Source organism: Heterodontus francisci, unplaced genomic scaffold, assembly GCF_036365525.1.
Source record: "Heterodontus francisci isolate sHetFra1 unplaced genomic scaffold, sHetFra1.hap1 HAP1_SCAFFOLD_260, whole genome shotgun sequence".
NCBI classification, from domain to species: Eukaryota; Metazoa; Chordata; class Chondrichthyes; order Heterodontiformes; family Heterodontidae; genus Heterodontus; species Heterodontus francisci.
The window spans coordinates 162,455-175,000 of record NW_027141018.1 but is presented as its reverse complement, the minus strand read 5'-3'; positions in this window follow the sequence as shown (position 1 = coordinate 175,000).

Sequence of the window (12,546 nt, the reverse complement as noted above, 5' to 3'; positions counted from 1 at the left end):
ACAGAGCGGGGGAGGAGACTGTCACCATGGATACAGAGCGGGGGAGGGGACTGTCACCATGGAGACAGAGCGGGGGAGGAGACTGTCACCATGGAGACAGAGCGGGGGAGGGGCCTCTCACCATGGAGACAGATAGGGGGAGGAGACTGTCACCATGGAGACAGAGCGGGGGAGGGGACTGTCACCATGGAGACAGAGCGGGGGAGTGAAGGGAGTGGGGGCGGGGTCTGTTTCCAAGGTGACGGCGAATGGGGGCGGGGTCTGTTTCCAGAGTGACGGGAGTGGGGGCGGGGTCTGTTTCCATGGTGACGGGAGTGGGGGCGGTGTCTGTTTCCAAGGTGACGGGATTGGGGGTGGGGTCTGTTTCCAAGGTGACGGGAGTGGGGGCGGGGTCTCTTACCACGGTGATGGAAGTGGGGGCGGGGTCTGTTTCCAAGGTGACGGCGAATGGGGGCGGGGTCTGTTTCCAGAGTGACGGGAGTGGGGGCGGGGTCTGTTTCCATGGTGACGGGAGTGGGGGCGGTGTCTGTTTCCAAGGTGACGGGATTGGGGGTGGGGTCTGTTTCCAAGGTGACGGGAGTGGGGGCGGGGTCTCTTACCACGGTGATGGAAGTGGGGGCGGGGTCTGTTTCCAGGGTGACGGGAGTGGGGGCGTGGTCTGTTTCCCGGGTGACGGGAGTGGGGGCGGGGTATGTTTCCCGGGTGACGGGAGTAGGGGCGGGGTCTGTTTCCAAGGTGACGGGATTGGGGTGGGGTCTGTTTCCAAGGTGACGGGAGTGGGGGCGGGGTCTGTTTCCAAGGTGACGGGATTGGGGTGGGGTCTGTTTCCAGGGTGACGGGATTGGGGTGGGGTCTGTTTCCAGGGTGACGGGAGTGGGGGCGGGGTCTGTTTCCAGGGTGACGGGAGTGGGGGCGGGGTCTGTTTCCAGGGTGACGGGAGTGGGGGCGGGGTCTGTTTCCAGGGTGACGGGAGTGGGGGCGGGGTCTGTTTCCAGGGTGACGGGAGTGGGGGCGGGGTCTGTTTCCAGGGTGACGGGAGTGGGGGCGGGGTCTGTTTCCAGGGTGACGGGAGTGGGGGCGGGGTCTGTTTCCATGATGACGGGAGTGGGGGCGGGGTCTTTTTCCAGGGTGACGGGAGTGGGGGCGGGGTCTGTTTCCAGGGTGACGGGAGTGGGGGCGGGGTCTTTTTCCAGGGTGACGGGAGTGGGGGCGGGGTCTGTTTCCAGGGTGACGGGAGTGGGGGCGGGGTCTGTTTCCAGGGTGACGGGAGTGGGGGCGGGGTCTGTTTCCAGGGTGACGGGAGTGGGGGCGGGGTCTGTTTCCAGGGTGACGGGAGTGGGGGCGGGGTCTGTTTCCAGGGTGACGGGAGTGGGGGCGGGGTCTGTTTCCAGGGTGACGGGAGTGGGGGCGGGGTCTGTTTCCAGGATGACGGGAGTGGGGGCGGGGTCTTTTTCCAGGGTGACGGGAGTGGGGGCGGTTTCTGTTTCCAGGGTGACGGGAGTGGGGGCGGGGTCTGTTTCCAGGGTGACGGGAGTGGGGGCGGGGTCTGTTTCCAGGGTGACGGGAGTGGGGGCGGGGTCTGTTTCCAGGGTGACGGGAGTGGGGGCGGGGTCTGTTTCCAGGGTGACGGGAGTGGGGGCGGGGTCTGTTTCCAGGGTGACGGGTGTGGGGGCGGGGTCTGTTACCAAGATGACGGGAGTGGGGGCGGGGTCTGTTTCCAAGGTGACGGGAGTGGGGGCGGGTTCTGTTTCCAAGGTGACGGTAATGGGGGCGGGTTCTGTTTCCAAGGTGACGGGAGTGGGGGCGGGGTCTGTTTCCAAGGTGACGGAGTGGGGGCGGGTTCTGTTTCCAGAGTGACGGGAGTGGGGGCGGGGTCTGTTTCCAGGGTGACGGGAGTGGGGGCGGGGTCTGTTTCCAGGGTGACGGGAGTGCGGGCGGGGTCTGTTTCCAGGGTGACGGTGTGGGGGCGGGTCTGTTTCCAGGGTGACGGGAGTGGGGGCGGGGTCTGTTTCCAGGGTGATGGGAGTGGGGGCGGGGTCTGTTTCCAGGGTGACGGGAGTGGGGGCGGGGTCTGTTTCCAGGGTGACGGGAGTGGGGGCGGGGTCTGTTTCCAGGGTGATGGGAGTGGGGGCGGGGTCTGTTTCCAGGGTGACGGGAGTGGGGGCGGGGTCTGTTTCCAGGGTGACGGGAGTGCGGGCGGGGTCTGTTTCCAGGGTGACGGTGTGGGGGCGGGGTCTGTTTCCAGGGTGACGGGAGTGGGGGTGGGGTCTGAATCTTTCTGATTCTTTTATAATCCCTTTCAAACTAAAAGAATCCTGATAATTATTGATAATTCTTTATAATAATTTATAAACATTTACTGACCTTTACAACCTTTATAAACTGTTTATAATTCTTCCTCTCACTTTGTAAATCTTTATAATATTTATGATTGTCTGTGATTTATTATCCTTTATGAGATTTTATTCTCATTTATAATCTGTTACATTCACTGCCCTGGACAGAAAACGTTGAAAATGATCCCCGTGGATTACTCTCAATTCAAACAGATCACAGAGCATATCATTTAAAATGGCCGCAGCACATGTCACGTAAAATGGCCGCAGTGAAGGTGACATCATACAGACCACAGAGCATGTCATTTAAAATGGCCGTACCACATGTCACGTAAAATGGCCGCAGTGAAGGTGACATCAAACAGACCACAGTGCATAACATTTAAAATGGACGCAGTGACGGTGACATCAAACAGACCACAGTGCATATCATTTAAAATGGCCGCAGCACATGTCACGTAAAATGGCCGCGGTGAAGGTGACATCAAACAGACCAGAGAGCACGTCATTTAGAATGGCTGCAGCACATGTCGCTTAAAATGGCCGCGGTGCAGGTGACATCAAACAGACAACAGTGCATATCATCAGATCGAAGTGGCCTTTGTTAAAACCAGCTGGAGTGGTACTGAGTGCAACTCACACTCCAGGAAACAGCCAATTCAATCCAGACCTCTAATAATGCCAGCTGGAGTGGTACTGAGCCCCACTCACACACCAGATAAGAGCCAATTGAATTTGAGCCTATATTAATACCAGCTGGAGTGGTACTGAGGCTCATTCACACGCCGGGAAAGAACCAATTCAATCCAGGCCCCTATTAATACCAGCTGGAGTAAAATTAACTCCCATTCACATACCGGGAAAGAGCCAATTGAAACCGAGCCTATATTATCACCAGCTGGAGTGGTACTGAGTCTCACTCACACACGGGGAAAGAGCCAATTCAATCCAGGCCTCTATTTACACCAGCTGGAGTGGTACTGAGCCCCACTCACTCACCAGGAAAGAGCCAATTGAAACCGAGCCTATATTATCACCAGCTGGAGTGGTACTGAGTCCCACTGACACACCAGGAAAGAGCCAATTCAATGCAAACCTTTATTAATACCAGCTGGAGTGGTACTGAGTCCCACTCACACACCAGGAAAAAGCTAATTAAAGCCAGACCGCCATTGATACCAGCTGGAGTGGGACTGAGTCCCACTCACACACCAGGAAAGAGCCAATTCAATCCAGACCTCTATTAATAGCAGCTGGAGTGGGACTGAGACCCACTCACACACCAGGAAAGAGCCAATTCAATCCAGACCTCTATTAATACCAGCTGGAGTGGGACTGAGACCCACTCACACACCAGGAAAGAGCCAATTCAATCCAGACCTCTATTAATACCAGCTGGAGTGGAATTAACTCCCACTCACACAACAGGAAAGAGCCAATTCAATCCAGGCCTCTATTAACACCAGGTGGAGTGGTACTGAGTCCCACAAACACAGCAGGAAAGGGACAGTTCATTACAGGCCTCTATTAATACCAGCTGCAGTGGAATTAACTCCCACTCAAACTCCAGGAAAGAGCCAATTCAAGACACGCCTCTATTAATACCAGCTGGAGTGGCACTGAGTCCCACTCACACCAGGAGAGAGCCAATTCTATCGAGGCTGATATCAATACCAGCAGGAGTGGTACTGAGTCCCACTCACACACCAGTAAAGAGCCAATTCAATCCAGGCATCCAATAATACCAGCTGGAGTGGTACTGAGTCCCACTCACACACCAGGAAAGAGCCAATTCAATCGAAACCTCCATGAATACCAGCTGGAGTGGTACTGAGTCCCACTCACACACCAGGAAAGAGAAATATCAATCCAGACCTCTATTCATACCAGCTGGAGAGGAACTGAGTCCCCCACACACACCAGGAAAGAGCTAAGTCAATCCAGGCCTCTATTCATACCAGCTGGAGTGGTACTGAGTCCCACTCACACACCAGGAAAGAGCCAATTCAATCCAGACCTCTATTAATACCAGCTGGAGTGGTACTGAGCCCCACTCACACACCAGGAAGGCGCCAATTCAATCCAGACCTCTATTAACACCAGCTGGAGTGGTACTGAGTCCCACTCACACACCAGGAAAGAGTCAATTCAATCCAGACCTCTATTAATACCAGCTGGTGAGGTACTGAGCCCCACTCACACACCAGGAAAGAGGCAATTCTGTCCAGGCCTCTATTAATGCCAGCTGGAGTGGTACTGAGTCCCACTCACAAACACAGAAAGTGCCAGTTCAATCCAGACCTCTATGAATACCAGCTGGAGTGGTACTGAGTCACACTCACACACCAGGAAAGAGCCAATTCAATCCAGACCTCTATTAATACCAGCTGGTGAGGTACTGAGCCCCACTCACACACCAGGAAAGAGGCAATTCTGTCCAGGCCTCTATTAATGCCAGCTGGAGTGGTACTGAGTCCCACTCACAAACACAGAAAGAGCCAGTTCAATCCAGACCTCTATGAATACCAGCTGGAGTGGTACTGAGTCCCACTCACACACCAGGAAAGACGCAATTCAATCCAGATCTCTTAATACCAGCTGGAGTGGTACTGAGCCCCACTCACACACCAAGAAAGAGGCAATTCAATCCAGACCTCTATTAATACCAGCTGGAGTGGTACTGAGTCCCACTCACACACCAGGAAAGAGGCAATTCAATCCACACCTCGATAAATACCAGCTGGAGTGGGACTGAGTCCCACTCACACACCAGGAAAGAGCCAAATCAATCCAGACCTCTATTAATACCAGCTGGAGTGGTACTGAGTCCCACTCACACACCAGGAAAGAGGCAATTCAATCCACACCTCGATAAATACCAGCTGGAGTGGGACTGAGTCCCACTCACACACCAGGAAAGAGCCAATTCAATCCAGACCTCTATTAATACCAGCTGGAGTGGTACTGAGCCCCACTCACACACCAGGAAAGAGCCAAATCAATCCAGACCTCTATTAATACCAGCTGGAGTGGAACTGAGTCTCACACACACACCAGGGAAGAGCCATTTCGATCCAGGGCTCTATCTATAGCGACTGGAGTGGCACCGAGTCCCCCTCACACACCAGAAAGAGTCAATTTAAACCAGCCCTCTATTAATACCAGCTGGAGTGGTACTGAGTCCCACTGACTCACCAGGAAGGAGCCAATTCAATCCAGACCTCTATTAATACCAGCTGGAGTGGTACTGAGTCCCACTCACTCACCAGTAAAGAGTCAATTCAATCCAGACCTCTTATTAACACCAGCTGGAGTGTAAATGAGTCCCACTCACACACCAGGAAAGAGAAATATCAATCCAGGCCTCTATAAATACCAGCAGAAGTGGTACTGAGCCCCACTCACACACCAGGAAAGAGCCAATTCAATCCAGTCCTTTATTAATACCAGCTGGAGAGGAACTGAGTCCCACTCACACACCAGGAAAGAGCCAAGTCAATACAGGCCTCTATTCATACCAGCTGGAGAGGAACTGAGTCCCACTCACACACCAGGAAAGAGCCAATTTAATCCAGTCCGTTATTAATACCAGCTGGAGTGGTACTGAGCCCCACTCATCACCAGGAAGGAGCCAATTCAAACCAGACCTCTTTTAATAACAGCTGCAGAGGTACTGAGTCCCACTCACACACCAGAAAGAGTCAATTTAAACCAGCCCTCTATTAATACCAGCTGGAGTGGTACTGAGTCCCACTGACTCACCAGGAAGGAGCCAATTCAATCCAGACCTCTATTAATACCAGCTGGAGTGGTACTGAGTCCCACTCACTCACCAGTAAAGAGTCAATTCAATCCAGACCTCTTATTAACACCAGCTGGAGTGTAAATGAGTCCCACTCACACACCAGGAAAGAGAAATATCAATCCAGGCCTCTATAAATACCAGCAGAAGTGGTACTGAGCCCCACTCACACACCAGGAAAGAGCCAATTCAATCCAGTCCTTTATTAATACCAGCTGGAGAGGAACTGAGTCCCACTCACACACCAGGAAAGAGCCAAGTCAATACAGGCCTCTATTCATACCAGCTGGAGAGGAACTGAGTCCCACTCACACACCAGGAAAGAGCCAATTCAATCCAGTCCTTTATTAATACCAGCTGGAGTGGTACTGAGCCCCACTCATCACCAGGAAGGAGCCAATTCAAACCAGACCTCTTTTAATAACAGCTGGAGTGGTACTGAGTCCCACTCACACACCAGGAAAGAGTCAATTCAATCCAGACCTCTATTAATACCAGCTGGAGTGGTACTGAGCCCCACTCACTCACCAGGATGGAGCCAATTGAAACCAGACCTCTTTTAATAACAGCTGGAGTGGTACTGAGTCCCACTCACACACCAGGAAAGAGTCAATTCAAACCAGGCCTCGATAAATACCCTCTGGAGTGGTACTGAGTCCCACTCACACACCAGGAAAGAGCCAACTCAATCCAGACCTATATTAATACCAGCTGGAGTGGGACTGAGCCCCACTCACTCACCAGGAAAGAGCCAATTCAATCCGGACCTCTATTAATACCAGCTGGAGTGGTACTGAGCCCCACTCACTCACCAGGATGGAGCAAATTCAATCCAGACCTCTATTAACACCAGCTGGAGTGGTACTGAGTCCCACTCACACATCAGGAAAGAGCCAATTCAATCCAGGCCTCTATTGATACCAGCTGGAGTGGTACTGAGCCCCACTCACACACCAGGAAAGAGCCAATTCAATCCAGGTCTCTATTAACACCAGCTGGAGTGGTACTGAGTCCCACTCACACACCAGGAAAGAGCCAATTCAATCCAGGCCTCTATTGATACCAGCTGGAGTGGTACTGAGCCCCACTCACACACCAGGGAAGAGCTAAATCAATACAGGTCTCCACTAATACCAGCTGGAGTGGGACTCAGTCTCACTCACAATCCAGGAAAGAGCCAATTCAATCCAGGCCTCTAATAATACCAGCTGGAGTGGTACTGAGTCCCACAAACACACCAGGAAAAAGCCAATTCAAACAAGGTTTCTATTAATATCAGCTGGAGTGGAATTGGGTCACAAGTCACACTAGCAGAAAGCCAACTCAAGCAAGGCTTTTATTAATACCAGCTGGCGTGGCACTGAGGCCCACTCACACACCAGGAAAGAGCCAATTCAATCCAGGCCTCTATTAATAACAGCTGGAGTGGTACTGAGCCCCACTCACACACCAGGAAAGAGTCAACTCAATTCAGACCTCTATTAATACCAGCTGGAGTGGGACTGAGTCTCACTGACTCACCAGGAAAGAGCCAATTCAATCCAGGCCTCAATTAATACCAGCTGGAGTGGTACTGAGCACCACTCACTCACCAGGAAAGATCCAAGTCAATCCAGGCCTCTATTAATACCAGCTGGAGTGGTACTGAGCCCCACTTACTCACCAGGAAAGAGCCAATTCAATCCAGGCCTCAATTAATACCAGCTGGAGTGGTACTGAGCCCCAGTCACGCACCAGGAAAGAGCCAAGTCAATCCAGACCTCTATTAATACCAGCTGGAGTGGTACTGAGCCCCACTTACTCACCAGGAAAGAGCCAATTCAATCCAGGCCTCAATTAATACCAGCTGGAGTGGTACTGAGCACCACTCACTCACCAGGAAAAATCCAAGTCAATCCAGGCCTCTATTAATACCAGCTGGAGTGGTACTGAGCCCCACTTACTCACCAGGAAAGAGCCAATTCAATCCAGGCCTCAATTAATACCAGCTGGAGTGGTACTGAGCCCCAGTCACGCACCAGGAAAGAGCCAAGTCAATCCAGGCCTCTATTAATACCAGCTGGAGTGGTACTGAGCCCCACTCACTCACCAGGAAAGAGCCAAGTCAATCCAGGCCTCTATTAATACCAGCTGGAGTGGTACTGAGCCCCACTTACTCACCAGGAAAGAGCCAATTCAATCCAGGCATCTATTAATACCAGCTGGAGTGGTACTGAGCCCCACTTACTCACCAGAAAAGAGCCAATTCAATCCAGGCCTCAATTAATACCAGCTGGAGTGGTACTGAGCCCCAGTCACGCCCCAGGAAAGAGCCAAGTCAATCCAGGCCTCTATTAATACCAGCTGGAGTGGTACTGAGCCCCACTCACTCACCAGAAAAGAGCCAAGTCAATCCAGGCCTCCATTAATACCAGCTGGAGTGGTACTGAGCCCCACTTACTCACCAGGAAAGAGCCAATTCAATCCAGACCTCTATTAATACCAGCTGGAGTGGTACTGAGTCCCACTCACACACCAGGAAAGAGCCAATTCAATCCAGACCTCTAATAATACCAGCTGCAGTGGTACTGAGCCCCACTCACTCACCAGGATGGAGCCAATTCAATCCAGACCTCTATTAATACCAGCTGGAGTGATACTGAGACCCACTCACTCACCAGGATGGAACCAATTCAATCCAGACCTCTATTAATACCAGCTGGAGTGATACTGAGCCCCACTCACTCACCAGGATGGAACCAATTCAATCCAGACCTCTATTAATACCAGCTGGAGTGGTACTGAGCCCCACTCACTCACCAGGAAGGAGCCAATTCAATCCAGACCTCTATTAATACCAGCTGGAGTGGTACTGAGCCCCAGTCAAACACCAGGATGGAGCCAATTCAATCCAGTCTATTAATACCAGCTGGAGTGGTACTGAGCCCCAGTCAAACACCAGGATGGAGCCAATTCAATCCAGTCTATTAATACCAGCTGGAGTGGTACTGAGCCCCACTCACTCACCGGGAAAGAGCCAATTCAATCCAGACCTCTATGAGTACAAGCTGGTGTGGTACTGAGTCCCACTCAAACACCAGGAAAGAGGCAATTCAATCCTTATCTCTATTAATACCAGCTGGAGTGGCACTGAGTCCCACTCACATACCAGGAAAGAGGCAATTCAAACCAGGCTTCTATTAATACCAGCTGGAGAGGTACTGAGTCCCACTCACACACCAGGAAAGAGGCAATTCAATTCTTATCTCTATTAATACCAGCTGGAGTGGACCTGAGTCCCACTCACACACCAGGAAAGAGCCAATTCAATCCAGACCTCTTAATACCAGCTGGAGTGGTACTGAGTCCCACTCACTCACCAGGAAAGAGTCAATTCAACCAGGCCTCTATTAATACCAGCTGGAGTGGTACTGAGTCCCACTCACACACCAGGAAAGAGGCAATTCAAACCAGGCCTCTTTTGATACCAGCTGGAGTGGAACTGAGTCCCACTCACACACCAGGAATGAGTCAATTCTAACCAGGCCTCTATTAATACCAGCTGGAGTGGTACTGAGCCCCTGTCACGCACCAGGAAAGAGCAAATTCAATCCAGGCCTCCATTAATACCAGCTGGAGTGGTACTGAGTCCCACTCACACACCAGGAAAGAGTCAATTCAATCCAGACTTCTATTAATACCAGCTGGAGTGGACCTGAGTCCCACTCACACACCAGGAAAGAGGCAAATCAAACCAGGTCTCTATTAATACCAGCTGGAGTGGAACTGAGTCCCATTCACACACCAGGAAAGAGTCAATTCAAACCAGGCCTCTATTAATACCAGCTGGAGTGGAACTGAGTCCCACTCACACACCAGGAAAGAGGCAAATCAAACCAGGTCTCTATTAATACCAGCTGGAGAGGTACTGAGCCCCACTCACACACCAGGAAAGAGTCAATTCAAACCAGGTCTCTATTAATACCAGATGGAGTGGAACTGAGTCCGACTCACACACCAGGGAAGAGCCAATTCAATCCAGACCTCCATTAATACCAGCTGTAGTGGGACTGAGTCCCACTCAATCACCAGGAAAGAGTCAATTCAATCCAGACCTCTTATAAACACCAGCTGGAGAGGTACTGAGCCCCACTCACACACCAGGAAAGAGCCAATTCAATCCAGCCCTCTATAAATACCAGCTGAAGTGGTACTGAGCACCACTCACACACCAGGAAAGAGCCAATTCAATCCAGAACTCTATTAATACCAGCTGGAGTGTCACTGAGTCCCACTCAAACACCAGGAAAGAGCCAAATCAATCCAGACCTCTATTGATACCAGCTGGAGAGGTACTGAGTCCCACTCACATACCAGGAAAGAGTCAATTCAATCCAGACCTCTATTAATACCAGCTGGAGTGGTACTGAGTCCCACTCACATACCAGGAAAGAGTCAATTCAATCCAGTCATCTATTAATACCAGCTGGAGTGGTACTGAGCCCCACTCACTCACCAGGAAAGAGCCAAGTCAATCCAGGCCTCTATTAATACCAGCTGGAGTGGTACTGAGCCCCAGTCACGCACCAGGAAAGAGCCAAGTCAATCCAGGCCTCTATTAATACCAGCTGGAGTGGTACTGAGCCCCACTCACTCACCAGAAAAGAGCCAAGTCAATCCAGGCCTCTATTAATACCAGCTGGAGTGGTACTGAGCCCCACTCACTCACCAGAAAAGAGCCAAGTCAATCCAGGCCTCTATTAATACCAGCTGGAGTGGTACTGAGCCCCACTTACTCACCAGGAAAGAGCCAATTCAATCCAGGTCTCTATTAATACCAGCTGGAGTGGTACTGAGCCCCAGTCACGCACCAGGAAAGAGCCAAGTCAATCCAGGCCTCTATTAATACCAGCTGGAGTGGTACTGAGCCCCACTCACTCACCAGAAAAGAGCCAAGTCAATCCAGGCCTCTATTAATACCAGCTGGAGTGGTACTGAGCCCCACTTACTCACCAGGAAAGAGCCAATTCAATCCAGACCTCTATTAATACCAGCTGGAGTGGTACTGAGTCCCACTCACTCACCAGGATGGAGCCAATTCAATCCAGACCTCTATTAATACCAGCTGGAGTGATACTGAGCCCCACTCACTCACCAGGATGGAACCAATTCAATCCAGACCTCTATTAATACCAGCTGGAGTGATACTGAGCCCCACTCACTCACCAGGATGGAACCAATTCAATCCAGACCTCTATTAATACCAGCTGGAGTGGTACTGAGCCCCACTCACTCACCAGGAAGGAGCCAATTCAATCCAGACCTCTATTAATACCAGCTGGAGTGGTACTGAGCCCCAGTCAAACACCAGGATGGAGCCAATTCAATCCAGTCTATTAATAACAGCTGGAGTGGTACTGAGTCCCACTCACTCACCAGAAAAGAGCCAATTCAATCCAGACCTCTATTAATACCAGCTGGAGTGGTACTGAGTCCCACTCACACACCAGGATGGAGCCAATTCAATCCAGACCTCTATTAATACCAGCTGGAGTGGTACTGAGCCCCACTCACTCACCAGAAAAGAGTCAATTCAATCCAGACCTCTATTAATACCAGCTGGAGTGGTACTGAGCCCCAGTCAAACACCAGGATGGAGCCAATTCAATCCAGTCTATTAATACCAGCTGGAGTGGTACTGAGCCCCACTCACTCACCGGGAAAGAGCCAATTCAATCCAGACCTCTATGAGTACAAGCTGGTGTGGTACTGAGCCCCACTCACTCACCAGGATGGAGCCAATTCAATCCAGACCTCTATTAATACCAGCTGGAGTGATACTGAGCCCCACTCACTCACCAGGATGGAACCAATTCAATCCAGACCTCTATTAATACCAGCTGGAGTGATACTGAGCCCCACTCACTCACCAGGATGGAACCAATTCAATCCAGACCTCTATTAATACCAGCTGGAGTGGTACTGAGCCCCACTCACTCACCAGGAAGGAGCCAATTCAATCCAGACCGCTATTAATACCAGCTGGAGTGGTACTGAGCCCCAGTCAAACACCAGGATGGAGCCAATTCAATCCAGTCTATTAATAACAGCTGGAGTGGTACTGAGCCCCACTCACTCACCGGGAAAGAGCCAATTCAATCCAGACCTCTATGAGTACAAGCTGGTGTGGTACTGAGTCCCACTCAAACACCAGGAAAGCGCCAAATCAATGCAGACCTCTATTAATACCAGCTGGAGTGGCACTGAGTCCCACTCACACACCAGGAAAGAGGCAATTCAATCCTTATCTCTATTAATACCAGCTGGAGTGGCACTGAGTCCCACTCACATACCAGGAAAGAGTCAATTCAAACCAGGCTTCTATTAATACCAGCTGGAGAGGTACTGAGTCCCACTCACACACCAGGA